Source organism: Giraffa tippelskirchi, chromosome 6 (genome assembly GCF_054371585.1).
Source record: "Giraffa tippelskirchi isolate mGirTip1 chromosome 6, T2T-mGirTip1v1.2.pri, whole genome shotgun sequence".
Classification (NCBI taxonomy): domain Eukaryota; kingdom Metazoa; phylum Chordata; class Mammalia; order Artiodactyla; family Giraffidae; genus Giraffa; species Giraffa tippelskirchi.
In genome coordinates this window covers 121,108,903-121,135,240 of record NC_137280.1, presented here as the reverse complement: position 1 = coordinate 121,135,240, position 26,338 = coordinate 121,108,903, and the positions used below count along the sequence as shown (strand labels likewise).

General features: G+C 39.1%; 1 protein-coding gene across 8 annotated transcripts in view; it reads right to left on the bottom strand.

The window, feature by feature from the left end:
* Nucleotides 1-26,338, bottom strand: part of LOC145510158 (uncharacterized) — a 735,177-nt gene that overhangs the window by 454,495 nt on the left and 254,344 nt on the right. The window lies entirely within an intron of this gene.

The following is a 26,338-nucleotide window of genomic DNA, read 5'->3' as shown; positions in this document are numbered from 1 at the left end:
TTATTATCCTGTACAAACATTTTTAAAAGTAAGTACTTTCTTCACTGTGAAAGTAATGCATATAGAGAAGAACCTCTGGAGTGGAAATAAACACCCTGGGGATATTGAACAAGCTCTGCGTCAGGTCTAATAAGGACAAATCCTGTGAAGGGGGATTTTCCAAAGAGCAGCCAAATAGGTGAAATTATGACAATCTCTGGTGATAGGGCTTTTTGGAGAGCTCCAAACCCCTACCACCCTTCCAGTGGCTGCTAGGCTGCTGGGTTTTCAGCATCTGTGGCTGTGAGGCTGCTGTATCAAGGTTACTATAACAGATATGGAGAGAAGGGTGGAACAGTGCAAGGTAAACTCCACAGAGCTTGCTGTTCTTAGTGAGATTCAGTCATCCTTCTTAAATTGCTGTACTCTTCCAAGCCTTTGTTTAATTTCCAGAATTCTCCACAGAAACAGAGCAACTGGATATTTACAGATATATATTACATGATGGATTATAGTGACTGATTCATACAATTATAAAGACCTGTCAGTCCTACAGTCTGCTGTCTACAAGCAGGAAAACTAGGAAATCTGGTAATACAAGTCAACTTGAGTCTGAGAACCAGGGGAGTCAATGGTGTATGTCTGAGCCCAGTGGCCCAAGAACTGCGACAGGAGCTGCAGGGCAATGAAGTGATTCCCAGGCTGAGACCAAATGCCCAAGAACCAGCAGCATCTCTGTCCAATAGCAGAGGATGGGTGTCCAGGCTCAGGCAAAGGGAGCACATCTCCCTTTTCTCGACCTTTTTGTTCTATTTCGTCCCTTAATGGACTGGGCGATGCCCACTCACACTGATGAGGACACTCTTCTTTACAGGTGTACCTATTCAGATGCTAACCTCCTCCCGAAGCACCCTCATAGCCATACCCAGAATGTTTTACCACCTGTCTGGACATCTCTTATTCAAGGTGACACATAAAACTAACCATGACAGTTGTCTTAACATCCAAAATCATTTAGTGTAATACACCATATTAATAGACAAAAGGACAAAGAGGCAGAAAAGACATTTGATAAAATTCAACACCCTCTAATGATAAAAATCCTCAGAAAACTAAGAATATAAGGTAACTTCCTCAACCTGATAATGGACACCCACAAATAGCCACAGCTAACATCATAGCTAATAAAACACTGAATGCTTTTCTTCCAAGATCAGAAACAAGACAAGGATGTCTAAGTTTGCTCTCGTCACTTCTATTCAACATTATACTAGAAATTTCATACAGGATAATCAGTCAAAAAAAAAAAAAAAAAAAACCCTCCAGATTAGAAAGGAAGACGTTCAGCTCAGTTCAGTTCAGTTCAGTCGCTCAGTCGTGTCCGACTCTTTGCAACCCCATGAATTGCAGCACACCAGGCCTCCCTGTCCATCACCAACTCCCGGAGTATACCCAAACCCATGTCCATTGAGTCGGTGATGCCATCTAACCATCTCGTCCTCTGTCGTCCCCTTCTCCTCCTGCCCTCAATCTTTCCCAGCATCAGGGTCTTTTCCAATGAGTCAGCTCTTCGCATCAGGTGGCCAAAGTATTGGAGTTTCAGCTTCAACATCAGTCCTTCCAATGAACACCCAGGACTGATCTCCTTTAGGATGGACTGGTTGGATCTCCTTGCAGTCCAAGGGACTCTCAAGAGTCTTCTCCAACACCACAGTTCAAAAGCATCAATTCTTCGGCGCTCAGCTTTGTTTATAGTCCAACTCTCACACCCATACATGACCACTGGAAAAACCATAGCCTTGACTAGACGGACCTTTGTTGACAAAGTAATGTCTCTGCTCTTTAATTGCTGTCTAGGTTGGTCATAACTTTCCTTCCAAGGAATAAGTGTCTTTTAATTTCATGGCTGCAATCACCATCAGCAGTGATTTTGGAGCCCAGAAAAATAAAGTCTGACACTGTTTCCACTGTTTCCCCATTTATTTCCCATGAAGTGATGGGACTGGATGCCATGATCTTAGTTTTCTGAATGTTGAGCTTTAAGCCAACTTTTCCCTCTCCTCTTTCACTTTCATCAAGAGGCTCTTTAGTTCTTTTTCGCTTTCTGCCATAAGGGTGGTGTCATCTGCATATCTGAGGTTATTGATATTTCTCCCAGGGAAAGGAAGAAGTAAGACTATCTTTTTTTCAAGAACACAAGATGTAGTGAACAGAAAACCCAAGCAACACACAAACATACACACACACACACACACAACTATTACAGCTAATAAACAAGTTCAGCAAGGCTGCACGATACAAAACCAACATTCAAAAAACAATTGTCTTTCTCTACACAGCAATGAACAATGCAAGACAAAAGTAAAAAAACAATTTCATTTATAATACCATCAAAAAAGAATAGAATATTTAGCAATAAATTTAACAAAAGAAGTGTAAATTGAAAATTACAAACCACTGGTAAGTTAAGAAGACCTAATAAACAAACAGAAAGACATCTCATGAACATGGATTGGAAAACTTAATATTGTTAAGATGGTTGTTTTGTTGTTGTTTAGCTGCTCAGTCATGTCTGACTCTTTTGCAACCCCATGGATCACAGTCTACCAGGCTCCTCTGTCCCTGGGATTTTCCAGGCAAGGATACTAGAGCTGGTTGCCATTTCCCTCTCCAGGGGGTCTTCTTGACACAGGAATCAAACCCATGTCTCCTGCTTGGCAGATAGATTCTTTACCACTCAGCCACCTGGAAAGCCCTGTAAAGATGGTAATAGTTCCCAAGGTGATTTTCAGATTCACTATAACCCCTATCAAAATCTCACCTAGAATTTTTGCTGACACTGACAAGTTTATCCCAAAATTTGCATGGAAACACATGTGATACCAAATAGCCAACAATTCTGGGGAAAAAAAAAAAACCCAAAAACTAAAGTGGGAGAACTCACATTTCCCTGTTTTAAAATTATTAATAGCTTACAGTAATCAAGAGAATGTGGTATTGACATAAAGATAAACATATATTTATCAATGGAATAGAATTAAGAGTCCAGAAATAAACCCATATATTTATGGTTAGTTGATTTTGACAAGGTTGCCGAGATACTTCAATGGGGGAAAGTTTTTCAACAGCTGGTGCTGGAACAACAGGATACACACACCAAAAGAATGAGGTTAGACTCCTTCCTCACACCACACAAAAATCAATTCAAAATAGGATGATAGACCTAAGTGTAAAACTAAAAATCTTTGAAGAAAACTTATCAGTAAATCTTTGTAATCTTGGGTTATGGAAAGTTTTAGTCACTCAGTTGTGTTCAACTCTTTTGCGACAGCATGGGACTGTAGCCCATCAGGCTCCTCTGTTCATGGATTTCCCAAGCAAGAATACTGGAGTGGGTTGCCATTCCCTTCTCCAGGGGATCTTCCCAACCCAGAGATCAAACTCGGGTCTCCTACATTGCAGGCAGATTCTTCACCATCTGAGCCACCGGGGAAGACCCCTGTGTTATGAAAACATTTTAGATAAGACATCAAAAGCACAAGGAACAAAAGGGAAAAAAGTAAGTTGGACTTCATCAAAATTAAAACTTTTATTCTTCAGAGGATATCACCAGAAAGTGAAAATGCAGCAGAATGGTGAGAAGTAGTTTCAAATCATATATATAATAAGAGACTTGTAATCAGGATATAAAAAAAAGTCTTTCAACTCAACAACAGAAAGACAAATAACCCAATTTTAAAATGGGAAAATAATCTAAACAAATATTTTTACCAAAGAAGATAGACAAAAGATCAATAAGTACATGAAAAGATGTTCAACATGATTAGCTATCAGTTCAGTTCAGTTCAGTCATTCAGTCGTGTCCGACTCTTTGCAACCCCATGAATTGCAGCAAGCCAGGCCTCCCTGTCCATCACCAACTCCCGGGGTTTACCCATACCCATGTCCATCGAGTCAGTGATGCCATCCAACCATCTCATCCTCTGTCATCCCCTTCTCTTCCTGCCCCCAATCCTACCCAGCATTAGGGTCTTTTCCAATGAGTCAGCTCTTCGCATGAGGTGGCCAAAGTATTGGAGTTTCAGCTTCAACATCAGTCCTTCCAATGAACACCCAGGACTGATCTCCTTTAAGATGGATTGGTTGGATCTCCTTGCAGTCCAAGGGACTCTCAAGAGTCTTCTCCAAGAAATGCAAATCAAAACCACAGTGAAGTACCACTTCACACCAATATGGCTAAAAAGCCAGATAATAACAAATGTGGTGAAGGATTTAGAGAAGTTAGAATTTTCATATATTTCTGGTGAGAATGCAAATGGTACAAGTCATTTTGGAAAACAATTCGGATGTTCCTCAACATCTGAACATATAGTTATTATATATGTGTGCTCAGTCACATCCAACTCTTTGCAACCTCATTGACTATAGCCTGCAGGCTCCTCTGTCCATGGAATTCTCTAGGCAAGAATACTGGAGTGGGTTGCCATGTCCTCCTCCAGGGGAATCTTCCTAACCCAGGGATCGAACCCATGTCTCCTGTGACTCTGGTATTGGTAGGCAGATTCTTTACCACTGAGCCACCTGGGAATTCTGCATAGTTAACATATCACCCAGCAACTTCACACCTTAGTTACATACCCAAGATAATGAAAACATTTGGCCACACAGAGACTTGTATATAAATGTTCACAGCAGTATTATTCACTCCAGCCAAAAAGGGGGAAACAACCCAAATGTCCATCAACCCAATGAATGAATAAATGTTGTTCAGTAGCTAAGTCATGTCCAACTCTTTGCAATCCCATGGACTGCAGCGCTCCAGGCTCACCTGTCCTTCACTGTCTCCCAGAGTTTGGTCAAGTTCATGTTCATTAAGTCAGTTATGCTATCTAACCATCTCACCCTTTGCTGCCCTCTTCTTCTTTTGCCTTCAATGAATAAATAAAATGTGGTACATCGATACAATGGAATATTACGATGGCTCAAAAAGGAATGAAGTACTGCTACATGCTACACTTTGAAAACATGCTAAGTGAAAGAAGCCAGACCACATATATATGATTCTACTTATAGGAAATACTGAAAATAGGCAAATCTGTAGAGACAGGAAATATATTAGTTGTTGATAGATGCCAAGGGAAAGGGGAAATGGGCATAGGGTTTCTTTTGGGAATGGTGAAGATATTTTAAGATTAGATAACAGGGTGGCCTGCTGCAGGGTCCAAACCACTGAGTGCAGCAGTGCCCACATGGGACCTTTTGAAGGAGGTCACCATTATCTTTATTACCACCACCATAGTTTGACCTCAGGTCAAGCAACAGGGAGGGAACACAACCCTACCCATCAAGAGAAAATGGGATTAAAGAGTTACTGAACATGGCCCCGTCCATCAGAAGAAGACCCAGTTTCCCCCTCAGTCAGTCTCTCCCATCAGGAAGTTTCCATGAACCTCTTATCCTTATCCATCAGAGGGGAGATAGACTGAAAACCACAACCACAGAAAACTAATCAAACTGATCGCATGGACCACAGGCTTGTCTAACTCAATGAAACTATGAGCCATGCTCTCTGTAGGGCCACCCAAGATGGACAGGTCATGGTGGAGAGTTCTGACAAAACGTGGTCCACTGGAGAAGGGAACGGCAAACCACTTCAGTATTCTTGCCTTGAGAACCCCATAAACAGTGTGAAAAGGCAAAAAGATAGGACACTGAAAGATGAACTCCCCAGGTCGGTAGGTGCCCAATATGGTACAGGAGATCAGTGGACAAATAACTCCAGAAAGAACGAAGAGATGGAGCCAAAGCAAAAACAACACCCAGTTGTGGATGTGACTGGTGATGGAAGTAAAGTCTGATGCTGTAAAGAGCAATGTTGCATATGAACCTGTAATGTTAGGTCCATGAATCAAGGCAAATTGGAAGTGGTCAAACAAGAGGTGGCAAGAGTGAACAGCAACATTTTAGGAATCAGTGAACTAAAATGGACTGGAATGGGTGAATTTAACTCAGATGACCATTATATCTACTATGGTGGGCAAGAATCCCTTAGAAGAAATGGAGTTACCCTGATAGTCAACTAAAGAGTCTGAAATGCAGAATTTGGATGCAATATCAAAAATGACAGAATAGTCTCTGTTCATTTCCAAGGCAAACCGTTCAATATCACAGTTATCCAAGTCTATGCCCTGACCAGTAATGCTGAAGAAGCTGAGGTTGAATGGTTCTATGAAGACCTACAAGACCTTCCATAAGTAAAACCCAAAAGAGATATCCTCTTCATCATAGGGGACTGGAATGCAAAAGTAGGAAGTCAAGAGATACCTAGAATAACAGGCAACTTTGGCCTTGGAGTACAAAATGAAGCAGGTGAAGAAAGGCTAACAGAGTTTTCACAAGAGAATGCACTGATCATAGCAAACACCCTCTTCCAACAACACAAGAGAAGGCTCTACACATGGACATCACCAGATGGTCAACACCGAAATCAGATTGATTATATTCTTTGCAGCCAAAGATGGAGAAGCTCTATACAGTCAGCAAAAACAAGACTGGGAGTTGACTGTGGCTCAGATCATGAACTCCTTACTGCCAAATTCAGACTTAAATTGAAGAAAGTAGGGAAAACCACTAAACCATATAGGTATGACCTAAATCAAATTCCTTACAATTATACAGTGGAAGTGACAAATAGATTCAGAGGATTAGATCTGATAGAGTAACTGAAGAACTATGGACGAAGGTTTGTGACGTTGTATGGGAGACAGGGATCAAGACCATCCCCATGGAAAAGAAATATAAAAAGGCAAAATGGTTGTCTGATGAGCTGAGAAAAAATACAAATAACTGAGAAAAGAAGAGAAGTGAAAGGCAAAGGAGAAAAAGAAAGATACTCCCATTTGAATGTCGAGTTCCAAAGAATAGCAAGGAGAGATAAGAAAGACTTCCTCAGTGATCAATGCAAAGAAATAGAAGAAAACAATAGAATGGGAAAGACTAGAGATCTCTTCAAGAAAATTAGAAATACCAAGGGAACATTTCATGCAAAGATGGGCTCAATAAAAGACAGAAATGGTATGGACCTAACAGAAGCAGAAGATATTAAGAAGAGGTGGCAAGAATACACAGAAGAACTATACAAAAAAGATCTTCACGACCCAGATAACCACGATGGTGTCATCACTCACCTAGAGCCAGACATCCTGGAATGCAAAGTCAAGTGGACCTTAGGAAGCATCACTATGAACAAAGCTAGTGGAGGTGACGGAATTCCAGTTAAGCTATTTCACATCTTCAAAGATGATGCTGTGAAAGTGCTGTACTCAATATGTCAGCAAATTTGGAAAACTCAACAGTGGCCATGGACTGGAAAAGGTCAGTTTTCATTCCAATCCTAAAGAAAGGCAATGCCAAAGAATGTTCAAACTACTGCACAATTGCACTCATCTCACACGCTAGTAAAGTAATGCTGAAAATTCTCCAAGCCAGGCTTCAACAGTACATGAACTGTGAACTTCCAGATGTTTGAGCTAGATTTAGAAAAGGCAGAGGAACCAGAGATCAAATTACCAACATCTGTTGGTTCATCGAAAAAGCAAGATAGTTCCAGAAAAACACCTACTTTTGCTTTATTGACATTGCCAAAGCCTTTGACTGTGTGGATCACAAAAAACTGCAGAAAATTCTTAAAAACAGGGAAATATCAGATCACCTGACTTGCTTCCTGAGAAATCTGTATGCAGATCAAGAAGCAACAGTTACAACTGGACATGGAACAACAGACTGGTTCCAAATCGGGAAAGGAGTATGTCAAGGCTGTATATTGTCACCCTGCTTATTTAACTGGAGAAGGAAATGGCAACCCACTCCAGTGTTCTTGCCTGGAGAATCCCAGGGACGGCGGAGCCTGGTGGGCTGCTGTCTATGGGGTCGCACAGAGTCGGACACGACTGAAGCGACTTAGCAGCAGCAGCAGCAGCTTATTTAACTTACACGCAGAATATATCATGAGAAATGCTGGACTGGAAGAAGCACAAGCTGGAATCAAGATAGCTGGGAGAAATATCGATAACCTCAGATATGCAGATGACACCATCCTTATGGCAGAAAGCAAAGAAGAACTAAAGAGCCTCTTGATGAAAGTGAAAGAGGAGAGTGAAAAAGTTGGCTTAAAACTCAACATTCAGAAAGCTAAGATCATGGCATCTGGTCCCATCACTTGATGGCAAATGGATAGGGAAACCATGGAAACAGTGACAGACTTTTGGGTGGGGGCGCTGCAAAAATCACCTCAGATTGTGACTGCAGCCATGAAATTAAAAGACCCTTACTCCTTGGAAGAAAACTTATGACTAATCTAGACAGCATATTAAAAAGCAAAGACATTACTTTTTCAACAAAGGTCCCTCTAGTCAAAGCTATGGTTTTTCCAGTAGTCATGTATGGATGTGAGGATTGGACCGTAAAGAAAGCTGAGCAGCGAAGAATTGATGCTTTTGAACTGTGGTGCTGGAGAAAACTCTTGAGAGTCCCTTGGACTGCAAGAAGATCCAACCTCTCAATCCTAAAGGAAATCAGTCCTGAATATTCATTGGAAGGACTGATGCTGAAACTGAAACTCCAATACTTTGGCTACCTCATGCCAAAGTCAGAAGAACTGACTCATTTGAAAAGACTCTGATGCTGGGAAAGATTGAAGGCAGAGGAGAAGGGGATGACAGAGGATGAGATAGTTGTATGGCATCACTGACTTGATGGACATGCGTTTGAGTAAACTCCGAAACTGGTGATGGACAGGGAAGCCTAGTGTGCTGCAGTCCATGGGGCTGCAACGAGTTGGACACGACTGAACGACTGAACTGAACTGAACTGTATGGTTCTACAACTCTGTGAATATACTAAACCCACTGAATAATATACTTTAAAAGGGTGAACTTTAATGCATGGGAACTACATTTCAATAAAGCTATTTTAAAGATAAGCATGAACTTGACTTTAAAAATCAGATTCTATAAAAATATCACAGTGAAAATTCCTGATCCTACCTCAAACTTGTATTGCCTCCTCTTTCCCACAGGCAAAATCAATACTTTTTTGTGGGTCACTCAATACAAACTCTGCATTTTCAAGGATATATAATTGTATACATTTCTGAACACATTTCTTATAAGATAAACTTCTAAAAGAATTGTTGGAGCAACAAGATTGAGTGTCTTTAATTATCTACATACCTATTCACCATTAATACACAGTCAAATTACCTTGCAGAAATACTGCATTTAACTTCCTTTAATTTTAGCCATGTTTAAGAGTTCACATTTCCTTTTACCTTCTACAGTCCCAAATATCATCATTCATTTTAATCTTTGCCAGTCTCATGTGAAATACTTATCTTTTAATTTGTATTTCGTTATGCAAGGTTAGAAATTCCATGTTTTTATATTCTTTGCCCATTTTTCTTTCAGGGTGATTGATAGATATTCATATTGATTATTTCATTATGAAATGTTTTAAATATAGAATAATGCAAAGGATAACAAACATCGATGTACCTGCCACTCAGAGAAATAAATGCTAACATTTTTATCATATTTGTTTCACAATTTTTAAAGAAAACTCTAAAAATAAAACTGATGTCTCCCATGTTCTCTATATTACATTCTCATTCTCCCTCCCTGGATGTAACCCCTACCATAAATATGGCACGAACCCAGGCCACTGTATACCTTATGTATATATGTTTTAGTGATATATACTATCTCTATATAAAACACATTATACTGTGCATAGCATTTGCGAATATTTTTTTCCTGTTTTAAACCAATACTGTTTTTGAGATCTCCCTCTATTGATCAAATAGATATATTTCTTCTTTTTTACTGCATCATAGTATGACATTTTATGAATATACTAGAGTTAATTTCTCCTTTCCTCTAACAAAGGTCATTTGAATTTTTACCTGCTTTTGTTGAAACAAATAATTTTGTAGTGAATAGTTTTCCTAGTACACATGAGCGTGAATTTCTCTACAAAATATTCTCAGTAGAGTAGCTGGCTTATAGACTTGATTTATCTTCGATTTTAGCAGCTATTGCAAAATAGCTTGTTCCAATCCACACTCGCATTTGAACAAGCAAGCCCCCTGACCTTATGGAACCTGCATTCTGGTATCTTTCTGGAGTGGGAGGGAAGATAGCTGAGTCCTGTCTTTGCTGCTTTGACCACCCCTGGCATCGTCAGACTTTTAAAGTATTTCATTGTGTTTTCAGTTTATTTTTTTCTGATACCAGTAAGGTTGAGGGCCTTTTGATTTGTTTACTAGTGAATTTTATTCATTAGAAAACATATCTCTCATTTTTAAACATATGCCTTTACTATTTGGTACAATTCTAAATTAGCCAGATACACAGAGCCAATGGTAGAAAAAAATATTTTGTAATAGGCACATGAAGTTGTCCGATGGTCATAAACCAAGAGAAATTTTTTCAGACATCTGGCCTTTTGAAATAGTAATAACTGATAAAAATAAAGAATCAAAGATTCTGATTAAGAGAACAAGTTAGGAAATTGATTTCTAAAGAGAGCAGCCTACACTTTTAGTTCTTTTTCGATTGAGAGGATTTTTTTTTTTCAATCAAAGAAACCAGTCTATTCAATTCTGAAAAAGTCCATTCCAAAGGACCTTATACCTTGAAAATGCTTGCATTATTTAGAATCAGGGCAGTTTGGTACGAGTTACCTCCATACACTTGGGGTGCATGGCATGCTATTCAGATGATGGGTGCGCTACTGAGTGTGCTCCAGGCCCTCAAATGTCTGAGAAGAGATGGGCAGGAGAAGAGTTTTCAGATTAAAGATCTCAAACTCAAGTTCTGGAAAGAATTTCTCATTTGAACACTGTACAGAATTCTTCACTAGCATTCTGAGAGGATCATTGATTTCAATCCACTTCAAATAAATGGGCTAATAAATGAGGGGGACTCGGTGCATAGCCCAGGATGCTGTCCACATCTTATCAACTGTGGCTAAAGTCATGATTTATTAAACTGGCTTTTACATTCTGAGAGAGGATGTATACACACCTCTACAGTTTTTAAGATCAGACACACCTTAAGGCTGAAGCAAAATTTCCTTAGAGCATGGAGTTATTTCTGTTGGTCTCTTTACCTGTGGCTATTCCATTATAAAATAATGAATACTCTTTGAAATTTCTCAACCATCATTTTCAGACCTCTGATGGCACTACTTTCTGCTGTTTCTTGCTTAAAGATTTGCTCATCAGAAGCCCTGCTTAATGATCTGTCTCTTTGCCCTGTCCTGCCAAATGCCTTTTTGAGAATGCTATGCTCCAAGAGGACAGAACTCACTTCTGCTTTTATCCCCTCAAAGAATCCCAACCAGAAAGCAGCTCATTCTGTCTCACAACCAAACCAATCAGATATTCACTGATTTTGCCCTGACCCTGATGTGACTGGAGTGTCATGTTCTTACTCCCTGACCAGCCCAAGAACCCTAACTATTCAAACAGCTGCCACCAACTGTTGGGGACATTTTTGTAATGAAGGCAGCCAACTGTCCAGGCAATGTGCTGCTAAGATCCTGAGTCCTATTGATCCTGAGTGGATGCTGCTGAAACACCCAAATTTCCTCAGATTCCCTTACTGGTTCCATGGACCCACTCCTCAGCTTCTATACTGTTTGCTCCTAGTGGCTCATATCTCCTAGGAATCATCATCAGAGAACTAACTGTTGGTTACTGATGCTGCTTCACCTGGGTACTGAGAGCCTAAAATCCAAAGATGTCACATATTCCTGGAGTAAACCAATGACTGACTGTTGTAAGAGGATGGAAGCTCAGCTCCATGGAGGACATAAAGACTCTCCTATCGCTCTGCTGGGGGATCAGGCAAGGCTTAGGCTTAACCTGAAACTGCCCCCTTGCCAGTGAGGAAAGAAGGGCCCAATCAGGTGAAAAATTACAGAGCATGTGCATAGCCCTTTAGATTATACTCTGCATATGACAGAAATCCACCAAAGGGTTTTGAGGAGGGGAGTGGTGGGATTTATGTTTTGGAACAACCATTCAGACAGCTGGATGGAAACTAGTTTGTAGATGGCAACTTGGAAGCATGGGACCCAGTAAGAGATTCTCTCTGGTGACCAAGCCATCTGTCCTGAGCAAGGACACTTTTTAGCACATGAGAATAGCCGTGACAATCTGTGAGAGGCTGAAATGTAAGGAATATTGCTATCCGGGCGGGTGTCCAAGTAAGTTGGCCTGCCAGATAAAATATAGGATTCCCAGTGAAATTTGAATTTCAGATAAACAATAAATAGTTTTTTAGTATAAGTATGTCACTAATATTGCATGGAGGAAAATTACATGGGACATTCTTATATTAAAAAAAATTATCCATTGCTTAGCTGAAATTCAAATTTCACTGGGCACCTTGTTGTTATTTTTCATGTCTGGCAACCTACAAGTAAAGGTTTCTAAATAAACAGGCCAAGTTAGCTAGTAAAAAAATAATTGGAATATACAGAAATCTCTAAAATCTCAGTATTTCTTTTTGGTCTGGGTCTATAGGCGAAAGTCAAAATGAAAGCATCATGTTACTGAAGTTAGAAGTAAGTTAAAACTATTCACATTCTATGCTCATGTGCATATAAATAATTATTATCTGTTCTACTTCATGGAAAGACTTAGGCAGCTAAATGAAAAAAAAAAAAAAAACTTGATCCAGATTTTATACCATCCATGTATGTGTCTATCCTGACCTTCTGCCCAACAGAAAGTTTTTTCATATTTTCTTTCTCCTACAAAACTGTGCTGAGCTGAAAACAAGGTGTAGTCATTTAAAGGCAATGTGTGCAAATGTGAGAATGACCCAGCAGGATACTGTCTCACACCATCTTGGCTGGCCAGTGTACATGGACCTGAGATTGTGCCCAGGAATGCCCCAGGGTCCTGAGAAGAGCTTCTGACCCTGCTACAGAGCTCACTAAGCCTCTTACAAAGCAGAGCGGCATCAAGGTTTCAGAGCTTGGGCTCCAGAGCCTACTAGATGGCTTTGAATCCCATTTAGCCACTGAGAATCTATATGGACATAAGGAAATTAAACTTAAGTTTTCTCATCTGGGGATAAAAACAGAGCTATAGCATGATGTGGACTGGATGAGTTATTATATGAAAAAGCATTTAGTATAGTGCTAGATTCATAGTAAAATCTGAACAATGTTAGTCACCATAGCTATGTTTAGCCATTAGAGCTTACAATATGATGGGACCTTCCTTGATATAATAGTTTAATTTTAAATGTTGCTATATATGCCTTAGGGAGTGTTTCCCAGCGGCAGATCCAACAACCAGCATTTGTGTAAAACTGATGTATTGGTAAAATATTCTCAGAAAGTGGGGAAGGGAATGTGAAAAGTGGGAAGGAAAGAGGTCAGGTTAGGATATAAATCAAACCAAGTCCCCTGGAGGGTAGTTCGAGCAGTTCCACAGCAGAGCTCCTAAGATGGGACAGGTCACACCACAGACTTGCCCATCTCAGGTGACAAAGGGGCTGCAGAGCCCAGCCGCTGGCTAAGGAATGCCCCTAGGCGTGTGTCCACAGGTCCCTGCAGGAAAGGGGGTTAGAACAGCAAGAGGGCAGCCCTTCCACTAAGAGACACAGGTGCTGGCTATCTGGAGTGCAGCAAACAATGGAGTAACATGGAAACACACACACTATGCAAAACAGGTAGCTAATGGGAATTTGCTGCATGACTCAGGGCATTCAACCCAGGGCTCTGTAACAACCTAGACAGGTGGGAGGTCGGAGAGAGGTTCAAGAGGGAAGGGACATATATAAACCTATGGCTGATTCATGTTGATTTTTGGCAGAAACCAACACAATATTGTAAAACAATTATCCTTCCCTTCAAATAAAAATACTTTTTTTAAAAAAAAAGGTAAAGGCATCTAATGGGATATGGAAGAAGTACTAATAGCCTCCCTCCATTCAGCTTGAGGCAAAAAGCCTACATGGGAGAAGACCAAATACCTGTGGTTCTCGTCCATCTTGCTATGGTGTGCCTACTGAAAAAGCAATGGGGAGGCAGGTACAGATATTTTCTAGGACAGTAAGCTATGGAGAATTGCTTGTAAACTTTGCTTAATAAATGAATGGCAGTTATTAAAATTCAAGTATTAATACAAACATCTTTAGTGTTCATTAACTATGAGTCCAGGATGGTTGACTCACATAATTTCTTTTCTTTTTTTTTTTACTAACTCAACTATTACATAAATATTACATAGAAAATTGTCGTTATTGAGATCCCGTCAAATGATGACTACTTCAAAAAGAGAAAGGTAAACATGTAAATAGAATAATGGAAAAAGGGCATGAACAGGCAGCTTATAAAAACAAAAAGTAAAAATGGACAGTAAACATAAAATTACTGCTTAAACTCTCCAGTAACCAAAGAATTTTAACCTATGAGATACTAGTATTTACCTGTCAGAATTGATAAGGATTTTTAAAGTAATAATACCTAACATTGTCAAGAAGGTAGGGAAATCACTCTTACATAATACTATTTTAAGTGTAAGTTGGTTTAAATTTCCTGGAGGACAATTTGACACGATATAACAAAATATATAAAAACACAGACCCTTTGATAAAGCAATTAAACTTTAAACAGTTTTTACAAGGAAGAAATCAATATGTATAAAAAATTATTTCAATAACATGTACTGCAACTAAGTATATCTAAAAATTGAAAATATTACAAATGTTTACCAATGGATGGTTCAATTCAATGAACAAGGATATATACAAAGTACCATAATTAACTATGCAGCCACTTTTAAATGTTGTATAAATATATTTGTCAACAGAAGATTTTAATCATATATTATTAAACCAAAGAAAAATCATATTGTAAAACATGAACAGCATGATCCAATCTAAACAATGAAATAAATCTGAAAAGATATATATCAAAATGTTAATAACAGTTATCTTTGGATATCAAGGATGACTTTTAATTTCTTCTTTCTGCTTATCTGTAGTTTTCTAATTTTTCTACAGTAAACAAGTATTGCTGGAGTAATTAAAACAATGTTACAAAATAACAAGATACTTCCTCTCTGTACTTGGTTTAAAATGAAGAACTCTCAAAGATTGGGCAGCAATACATATTTTTCCATTGTGTTAATTTCCTGTCTGTTAAGTATATATAATGAACAGCCTTCCATGACTCCAACTGGTTGGAGGAGAGCCAAGAGTTACACAACAAACAAAGCAATGGAAACCATTCATTCAGCCTCAGCCAGAAACCCTAGGCCTCAGAAATGATTGTATCACACTTTACATTTAGAAAAAATCTTCAGGATTTATGTCAGATAAAGTAGTACCTGGAAAGCCACCCCTTTCTAGTAGTTGCTGCCTCAACAAATTTAGAACATTATCAGTGACTCCACAGTTTGGAAAACCCAGTAGAAGACCCCGTATGTGGTAGATGCTCAAGAAATATTTGGACTGCAACTTAATGACCTTCATTTTAGGAGTGACAAAACCAAACTTAAAAAGCTAAGATGATAAAATGTTTTGTATATACCACTGGAAAGCCATGAAGTGGTCACATTAGTAAAGGTTATCTTCTTTCTAAATTCAAAATTAGTGAGACAGTTCTTGTCCATTGCTTCTGTTGTCCAACTCACTGCTGCTTATTTCAAACAACAACCTCTTAGTGCTTTAGAAAAGCTGTAGGCTAAGAAGCAGAGGAATACACAAGACCATGAAAGTCAGAAATAACAAGGCATATCCTGGTGGCCAAGTCTGAAGAGATCCATGTGATCACCTCCCTGTGCAAAGCAGGCATCTTCTCATCCCCACCACTGCCCACGTGGGGATGGGCAGTGTCCATATCTGACAGTCTTCTCTGTTTTCTTCCTGTTGTTTTTTTTTTTAAGATGACCTTCCATCAATTCCCCAGCCAGAGTCTTTGTAAATTCTGTATCTAGAATGAATTAGAGCTGTATTTTGCCCACTAAGTAGTGAATTTCAAAAACAATTTCATCTCCAGCCTACGTATAAATACATAAATTTCTTTGAGAAGTGTTCTGTTTACCTAGCAAGCCAGAACGGAACCTGTTTAAAAAAAAAAACAAAAAACTGCATTCCTCCAGGGTGGCTTAACTTACAAATCCCATCAGAAAGATATTTCTGCAAATAAGGCATAGCATTGTAACCTCCCCCCACTTTTCCATTCCAATAACCTACAGGAGTCCATGTTGTCTATATACGTGTCTAAGAATAAGTTTTGAGATTTTAGTGATCGATTTTCAGATGGAAAAGCAAACAGATAGAGACTGTATGACCACCCATGGTGTACCCCAACTGTGACCCTGTGCCAGAAATCTAGATCGGCAGCCTACAGTGACAACTTGGTACATATTCAGAATTAAATAGTGGGCATGTTCCATCCCCCAAAATATGAGTGGACAAATGAAGATGACTTGGCAAGGACCACCAAAACCATCACATGGGAGAGTACCCGGAAGTTCATAAAGACAACTATGGATACTATGTAACGCTAGTCTCAGTGTCATTTGACGCCGTGTTCTCCGTTCTCTCCCTCACCCTGGAGCAGCAAATGGCAACCCACTCCAGTAATCCTGCCTGGAGAATTCCATGGACAGAGGAGCCTGGCGGGCTACAGTCCGTGGGGTTGCAAAGAGTCAGGCGTGAATGAGCAACTATCACTCACTCTCCTTTCTCTACTACTACCTTTCCTTCCCTTCCCTGGTTCAAGATGCCTAGAGTGTTTGAATGGGGATCAGAAGGGCTCAGGTAAAGAAGTATCTTGGGATGCAGAGGTGTTTTAAAGACAGACACCAACATGCACCTGCCCCAAGAAATTTTAGTCATGCTTTGCTTCAGTTTACCACTGCCACTGCCTTTACTTAATGAACAGGGTTGTCTTGAATTCTCCTGTACTCAGGCATTTTTTCTTTAAGGCAGTAGACATATTTGTAAAGTCTGAATATCTGCAGTGAATGTTTTACTCTCCATGGTTGGATTAGTTTTTCCTGCTTCAATAAGACTATAAGTTAAGGTCTCTCATTCCATAATATATCTTATTAGCATATAAAACATTATCAAAAATATGTAGGAACTCAGTAAACAGCAACCCCATTAAGTTAAAACCGCCTTTCCCTCAATACTGTGCCTTATTTTAAGGTCCCAAAACACTTGTTCCAAACCAGTTTCCTCATAGTTAGGCCCAGGTCCCAGTCATCCCATATTCTCTAGAAGCAAGGCAAAGGTTTCTCTCACTCCTCCTACCAAAACCTCAGGTACAGCTGCTGCCTGGTCAAGTCTCAGCAGTACAGAGAAGTCTGACAAATACAGGTAGCAAAAAGGTAACTCTCTCCCTCACTTCCTTCAGGAAATCTACCTCTCTGCCACATGTCACAGGAGTCCTTGCCTCATACATTATTTCTTAGATCAGTGTGGATATCCCAGAAACTTCACCTCTCTAGAAGGAATAGAGTTTCAATGAACAGTAGTGGGCCCTTTTAAATATATATATATATATATATATTTATTTATTTTAATTGGAGGCTAATGACTTTATAATAATGTGTTGGGTTTTGCCATACATCGACATGAATCAGCCACGGGTGTACATGTGACCCCTCATCCTGAACACCCCTCCCACCCCATCTCTCTGGGTTGTCCCAGAGCACCAGCTTTGAGTGTCCTGCTTCATGCATCAAACTTGCACCAGTCATCTATGTCCAGTTCAGTTACTCAGTCGTGTCCAACTCTTTGCTATCCCATGGACTGCAGCATGCCAGGCTTCCCTGTCTCTATCACCAACTCCCAGAGCTTGCTCAAATACATGTCCATCGAGTCAGTGATGCCATCCAACCATCTCATCCTCTGTCATCCCCTTCTCCTCCTGCCTTCAATCTTTCCTGGCATCAGGGTATTTTCCAATGAGTAAGTTCTTTGCATCAGGTGGCCAAAGTATTGGGGTTTCAGCTTCAGCATCAGTCCTTCCAATGAATATTCAGGACCGATTTCCTTTAGGATGGATTGGTTGGATCTCCTTGCAGTCCAAGGGACTCTCAAGAGTCTTCTCCAACACCACACTTCAAAAGCATCAATTCTTTGGTGCTCAGCTTTCTTTATGGTCCAATCCTCACATCCATACATGACTACTGGAAAAACCATAGCTTTGATTAGACGGACCTTTGCCGGCAAAGTAATGTCTCTGCTTTTTAATAAGCTGTCTAGGTTGGTCATAGCTTTTCTTGCAAGGAGCAAGCATCTTAATTTCATGGCTGCAGTCACCATATGCAGTGATTTTGGAGCCCCCAAAAATAAAGTCTCTCACTGTTTCCATTGTTTCCCCATCTATTTGTCATGAAGTGATGGGACCAGATGCCATGATCTTAGTTTTCTGAATGTTGAGTTTTAAGCCAACTTTTTCACTCTCCTCTTTCACTTTCATCAAGAGGCTCTTTAGTTCTTCTTCGCTTTCTGCCATAAGGGTGGTGTCATCTACATATCTGAGGTTATTGATATTTCTCCCAGCAATCTTTATTCCAGCTTGTGCTTCATCCAGCCCGGCATTTTGTATGATGTACTCTGCATATAAGTTAAATAAGCAACAGACAATATATAGCCATCTATGTTACATATGGTAATATACATATTTCAATGCTATTCTCTCAAATCATCCCACCCTGGCCTTCTTCCACATAGTCCAAAAGTCTGTTGTTTACATCTGTGTTGTTTTTGCTGTCTTGCATAAAGTCTTGCATAAAGGGTTGTTGTTAAATCTGCTAATGATATAATTAATCCTCTTGTCTGGGAAGAACTCTTATTTTCTACCAGAACTATTTGGCTTAATTAGAGTGACTTATACCAGGAAATGTATTTTCAGTGACAGACAGAAATAAATAACACAATTAAAAGACTGAGATTTTGGACTTCCCTGGTGTTCTAGTGGTTACGAATCTGCCTGCCATTGCAGGGGATATGAGTTTGATCCCTGGACTGGGAAGATCTCACATCCTGAGGGGCAACTAAGCCTGTGCTGTAACTACTGAAGCCCACGTGCTTACAGCCTATGCTCCACAGCAATGAGAAGTCCATGCATTGCAATGAGGAGTAGCCCCCGCTTGCAGCAACGAGAGAAAGCCTGTGTGCAGCAACAAAGACCCAGCACAATCAAAAGAAAACCCTGCGATTTTTTTAAGAAAACAATTCACTCACATATATCAATGTGGGGGACCATAGAAAAAAGTGATGCACTACCTAGCAGTATATTATGGCTCCTTACAGCTTTAGTCCCAGTACGTTTTGTTAAATTTATACATAAATATTTCTTGTTTTCTGATGCCTTTGTAAATCATAGTATATTTTTTAAATGTTTATTTGTTCATTGCTAGTACACAGTCAATTTATTGACCATACAATTTGTTTTTATATATCAACTTTGTATCCTGTAAACTCCATGCTGTGCTGCGCTCAGTCGTGTACAACTCTTTGTGACCCCACAGACTGTAGTCTGCCAGACTCTCCTGTCCATGAGATTTCCCAGGGAAGAATACTGGAGTGGGGTGCCAAGTCCTCCTTCACTGGATCTTTCTGGTCCAGGGAACAAATCCATGTCTCTTGTGTCTCCTGAATTGACAGGCAGATTCTTCACCACTAGCGCCACATGGGAAGCCCTTGTTCAGCTCAGTTCAGTTCAGTCACTCAGTCGTGTCTGACTCTGCTACCCCACGGAGTGCAGCATGCCAGGCCTCCCAGTCCATCACGAACTCCCAGAGCTTACTCAAACTCATGTCCATTGAGTCAGTGAAGCCCTTGTAAACTCCATAAATTCACATACTAGTTCTAAGACATTTTGGGGGGAAGGTGTTATCTACATATATATTTATATAATCTATTAATAAAGACAATTTTATTTCCTGCTTTCCATTCAAGACGTCTTTTATTTTTCTTGCATTACTGCAATTGACGAGAGCTTCTAGTACAATGTTAAATAGAAAGGACAAGAGAAAACATACCTCCTCTTTTTTCTGATAATTAGAGGGAAAATATTTAATCCTTCACCAACAGGTATGATACTATCTGTGGATTCTGGTAGTTGCATTTTATCAGACTGAGCAAGTTCCTTTCTATTCCTAGTTTGCTGAGAATTTTTTAATCAGAATTTATGTTGAAATTTATCCAATGCTTTTTTTTGTATCTGTTTCTGTGATTAGAAATTTTTTCTTCATTTGTCTGTTAATTGATGAATAACGTATATTGATTTTTGTTGTTGATTCAGCTTTTCATTCCTAGTAAAAAACCATCTGATCTTTGTGTCTTATTTTTTATTCATTCTGAAAACTTCTCTTAATTGATATTTATATGTCTTACATTTTATATAGTTATTGATATAACTGAATTTGTTTTGTTTGTTTTAGTCACTAAGTCATGTCTGACTCTTTGCAACCCCCAGGACTGTAGCCCACCAGGCTCCTCTGTCCATGAAATTTCCCAGGCAAGAATACCACAGTGGGTTGCCATTTAGGTCTACCATTTATAGTTTTCTGTTTGTTCCCCCTTCTTTTGTTTCTATGTCCCACATTTCTTGTCTTTTGGCTTATTTGAATATTTTATTGCATATTTATTTATTAGCTATTTGATTATGTATCTGAATTATTTTTAATTTTAGTGGGCTTTTTTCAGGGATTAAATATAAACAAATTTAACTTTCAAAGTTCTACTTAGGGTTAATATTTTACCAGTTCAAGCAAAATATGGAAGCCTTCTAACCTTATAGTTTCCTTTATCCTCTTCTTTCATCTTATGGCTGTCAGATACATTAATTCAAAAAAACCCACTGGACAGTATTATGTTTTTAATTTTCAAATGGCAATGTTAAAGAATTTAAGAGAAGAAAAATGATCTTTCATATTTACCATTTCTGTTACTATTCCTTCATTCTTAAGAGTTCTAAGCTTCCTTCTGGGGTCATTTTCCTTCAGTGCTTCTAGCAGAACAAAGATGTAGGAACAAATTCTCCCATCTTTCCTCCATCTCATGATGACTTTACTTTGGATTTATTCCTGATGGATATTTTTATTGTTTATAAAATTTTGGGTCTTCAATTGTTTTCTTTCAATATTTTAAAGTTAGTCTGCTGTCTTCTTGTCTCCATGTTTTCTCATGAGAAATCTGCAAATAGCTGTTTAATTGTGATAGATTAAAACTGGTCTTTTTGTCTTACATCTACTCTGTGCTTTTGGCACCATATCTAAAATGGCTTTGCCTAACCTAAAGCCACAAATACTTACTCTTATATTTCATATTAATCATTTTAGCCCTTAAATAGTTTAGGTTTATAATCTGTTTTGAGTTTACTTTGTTTATGCTCTGAGAAAGAGGTCTAACTTTGTACTTCTGCATGAGAATATTCAGCTGTTTCAGCATCATTTGTGAAACAGATTATCCTCTCCCCATTGAAACCTCTTGGTACCCTTGTCAAAAACCAGTTGATCATAACTGTGGAGATCACAACAAACTTTTTAAGAATGACTATCTTTAGGGTTATCTCCACAGGCAGTGAGATTGGCAGTGGCACAGCAACAACTGGATAACTTTTTAACTTTTAGACTTTTGTATCATTTTTATGCATACAGTGACCTTACATGACTTTATAATTTAAAATTTTGTTTTTTTAACACACTACATTTGACACACCTTTTCTGATGAGTAAAGCCAATTGCTAAACAGGCATCATACCTCAGAGAGACATCTTTTCTAAAAGGAATTTTCTAAGCTGATTTAAAGGTATTTTAAGATTCATTTTGCATATTCAAATCTGAAAACACTGTGTACAGCCATACAACAACCCTTGTGTTTTCACTGTTTGGTCTAAGAGTCACAGCTGAAGACACTGGAGGGGCTAGTTGATATTCTGGTGGTAGATAAAAGTATTAAGTATTATTTGAAGAACCTGTTATGGTTCTCTTTGGCAGACCTCTCTGGTCTTTTGGATTTGTGTTGCCTGTTTTTATTTCTATTAGAACATTTTGGCTGATGCTTTTTGCTTAAGAATTGCCCCATCTCTCTCTCTCCTTTCATTTTACTTAATGAATTTAAAGTGATTTAATTTGTCCAGTGGTTTCCTAAGGAAATCTGGCATAATCAAATTCTTTTAATAATATCCCAGAAAGCTTCTTTTATCACCTAAGTGTAATGATGCCTTTCTTGTATTTATGGGCTGCCAGGAGCATCCAGCTAATTATGTTTTTTTTTTTTTTTGAACAGAAGAAAATCAATATGTTTTACCCAAAACTTTCACTCTTATTTTCTGGGCTCATAACTCTATAACCGTTTATCAGTTCTTTCTTTTACTTCTTACCAGAGTGGGAGGTATAATGGTAACTATAAAATGAAAGTGATATAGAGTAGTTGATTTAATACATGTATAGTGTTCACCTAAATCATATCTTGTCCTCTTGGGACAAGTGGTCACTGCAGTTCTTGCTTTCAAGGAACTTAGATCACTGGGAAGACAGACATTAATTATACTATGACATAAGTAAATGTGTTTGCACAAAAGGAGGTGAGGAGTTTGAAGGAAATGAAGAGTGCTGCAGAAATCTTTAGGGACGACTTCCCTGAAGAAATGACGTCTTAGCTGAAAGACTGATCAGAAGGAGGTGAGAAGATGAAGAAGGATAAAGGTTGTTCTAGAGAAAGATAAATGCATGTTTTTGCAAAGGCTCTACAGTAAGGGAGTGCCTACTGAAAGAACATCTTATGACTAGAACACAGAAAGGTAGGGAGGAGGTGGTAGGAAATGAAGCCAAATAAATGAGTAAGGGCCATGAAATTTCCAGTCTTGCAAAATTCCAGTCCAGCTCTGCCACTTTCTACCGACATGACCAGGGCCTAACTAGTAAACCACTGTTAAGTTCACTTTCCTTATCTATAAAACAGGAATAACAATACTTTAATGATGTTAGGAGGAAGTCTAAACAAGATTATTACACATAAATATACATGAATACTCAATAATAATGACTCAATAATTAACAGAATTACTTGAGGTTCTTTGTAACTGGTTTCCTACTCTTTCTCTCTCCTCTACAATCAATCCTGTGGTCACTGATCCTCCTAAAGCATTGCTAATCATATACCCACAGTGCTTAAAAAAGAATAATCTTATCTCACTGTTTACAACAGGAATGGCAAATAGGCTTAACCTCAAGAACCATTCCTAAGTAAATTACAGCATATTTCTGGGCTGAAGTTTCTGGACTCAGCAGTAACTATAACTGCAGTTGACTGGCCATCTCTGCATGGGCGCTGAACACTCCATGCAGCAGCTATGCCTCTCCTCAGCACAGAACCCAAGCACTTCCTTGATCTACCTCTTCCCTGTTTTTCAGTCTCCTCTCAACCACCTTCTGTCCTCTTTCCCAACTAAAAATGTACCTCAAAAGATGTACAAACTTATCCAAGAACTATGTACCCCAAAATAACGTGTTACTCCTTGCACATACTGTAAGTACCCTTCATTCCACTGCACACTGGTTCATGTTTTCCTTTGCCTGGAATATTCCTTCCAACTCAGGGATCTCTTATTTATCCACAAAATCTTTGTATATCCTACTTGAGAAGTCTATGCCCTTGTTGTTCTAGATCAGGTCCCTTGAATGTATGCTGTCAGAGAAACACACCCCTTCCCTTCAGAGACTATCTTAGTTTGAAGTCACAGAGTTGGCAATGTGTTTTAGCGATCACCATCTCAGTCCTCCTTCACACTCCTAGCTCACAAGAGGGAACCATGCCTGGATATGCCTTCTCATCCACTTCTGTGTCTCCAGCACTAAGCACTTAGTCTGCCATAGGGGCCCAATGCAATATTGTTAAATGGATTGATGCCCCCAAGGTACTTCCTTTCTCACATACCCTTTAGAAAATTTCTTGCCAACCAATTCAGTATCCGTCAAATCTGAGGTAAGAAAGGAAGGAAAAAGACGAGTGAAGTACGTATTTTAAATGCCAAGGATCTCTTAGTGGTTCTCACATTTCAATGAGTAGCAGTTGCTGTATGTGGACCCTCCATGGCCCAAAGTATTCCATTATCCTTGAAGAAAATACCTGTCTAAATTCCCCCAAATCATCACTGGAATGCATGTGTCGAAATAATCCAGAGATCTAAAGAAAAAATTGAGATGTCTCTCCTTGAATCCTATTAGGCTTGTTTGATGTGCTCATTTGTTATATGCCAAAGACAGAGGTTTTGTCTTATTGTGACTGCTAAAGATCAAAATGAGAATTCTAGTCTGTATCCATCACTAATTCAGGATTCACATTGAGATAATTTTAGGTAGTGTATGGAGTCTATTGGTATGACTAATATCCAGAAGTTTGATAAATTAAAATCTAGGAGAGAAGAGATATAGAACATACTCTCCTCAGGAGAATTCTGGTTCAGTTCCTGTGTTTGCCAGCTAATAAAAGAATCCACCTGCCAATGCAGGAGGAGCAAGAGATGCAGTTTTGATCTCTGAGTCAAGAAGATCCCTTGGAGATGGAAATAGCAACCCACTCCAGTTTCCTGCCTGGAAAAGTCCATGGACAGAAGAGCCTGGCGGGCTACAGTCCATGGGGTTGCAAAGAGTTGGACACGACTAAGAGCACACATGGCATGGCAATGGCAAAATCCCTCTACCAAAAAAATCTTAGATTTTATTGACAATAGAGTTCTAGTTCTTAGCAGAGAAAAAGCAATTGAAATATTGGTGAGACTTTACTGAAAAGTGTACACTGAGAATTTTGCAATTTTATATACTTAGGGTCACCTTGAGAATGACTTCCTCCAGCATTACATTTTGCATTATATGCAGGTTATTTTGAAACTGACAAGGAAATCAGAAAAGTTCCAGTCTAATAACATTTTTGTTTATAGATGAGAAAACCTGGAAGTAGTTAAATCAATGTGTGAGACACTGTAAAACAGCATTTTTGAAAGAGTGTTCCTTGGAGCTTAAGTTTTGCCAGATAATATTTGTTTTACAAAAGAGGGAGAAAAGAATGTCACTGAATTTGTCTAGGAAATGCTGATTTAAGCAAAGTTCATCCAGTACCTACTACAGGAATTCTCAGAGTCTTTAATTTGTTTGTAGATGATGAAAAGTCTCCAAAAGAGAGAACACCTCAGTGTCACAATTAAAACCATTTTTTATAACTGTTTCTCAGCACTGTGGTTGTTGAAAAATGTTGGGCAAGAAACACTGCTCTATCCCAGGTGTAAAGGGATTATACCAGGAGAAAGCTGAGGACTGGAAAAGGGAAAGACGGCCAAGTTAGTTGAGCCTCTGAACCGACTGACTAGCAAAACAAGACGAAAACAAAGAGTAAAATCATTGGTTAACCCAGCAGTCTGGGACCAGGAGTCAAGTAAATACCTTTCCACGTAGGGATTTGTACCACCTGCACTGGTTCCCCAAAAAGGACTCAGGCTGGAACCCGGAGATATGTGCAATAACAGGACTCCTTAATGTCCCTGCACAGGGGATGTAAAATGGAGATCAGGAGCGTTTGAGGTAAACAGCATTCTCGACTTAAATCAATTCTGCCTTCGGTTACAATTGGATAATCCTGCCTTAAACTGTTGTCTAATGTATCCGTGGGCTGTTAAACAGCAAGTGCCTTTCATTTCATAGGAAATGGCTTTTGACTGTATAAAGCAATCTTTGTGGAAGTTTGTACTTCTCTTAATGCTTGTGAAGTGCTTTGGGACAGAGGTCAGTATAAAATCTGAATTTATTACTACTATTAGCAACAGTGAAAGTGTTATGAGGCCATTTATTCTGTGTTTGATACTGATAGCTGAAAAAAGCCAATTCTCCGATGTGGAATGAGAGCCCAGCCTCAAATTATAAACATTCATCCTCTCCATGTGCTCTAGCTTCCAGCTGCAGGTATAAAGAGAGGACTGAGGCTTTCTCAACTGAGCTCTAGAGCTTGGGCTTCCTACAGTTGAGAGCCACACCTCCCTAAGTGGGTGAAGCTATGGGATATGGAAATGGAGTTGCAGAACATATCCAAATCCAAAGCTCATTCTAAACTATCAGAAGCAATTTTACTTTGGTACTCAGATTTTTTTTCTCTCCATATTTATTTTATTTGTCTTCACTAGAACAATTTTAACAAAGTTAGCTATAGGCTTTTACCAGAGTTCAGAGTAGAAAGAAAAAATGTTATTCTACTGATTCACTGGAAATTAGATTTTAAAAGTTCTATTCTTTAGATCTTTTGAGTCCAGGCTGGCCATGAACCAT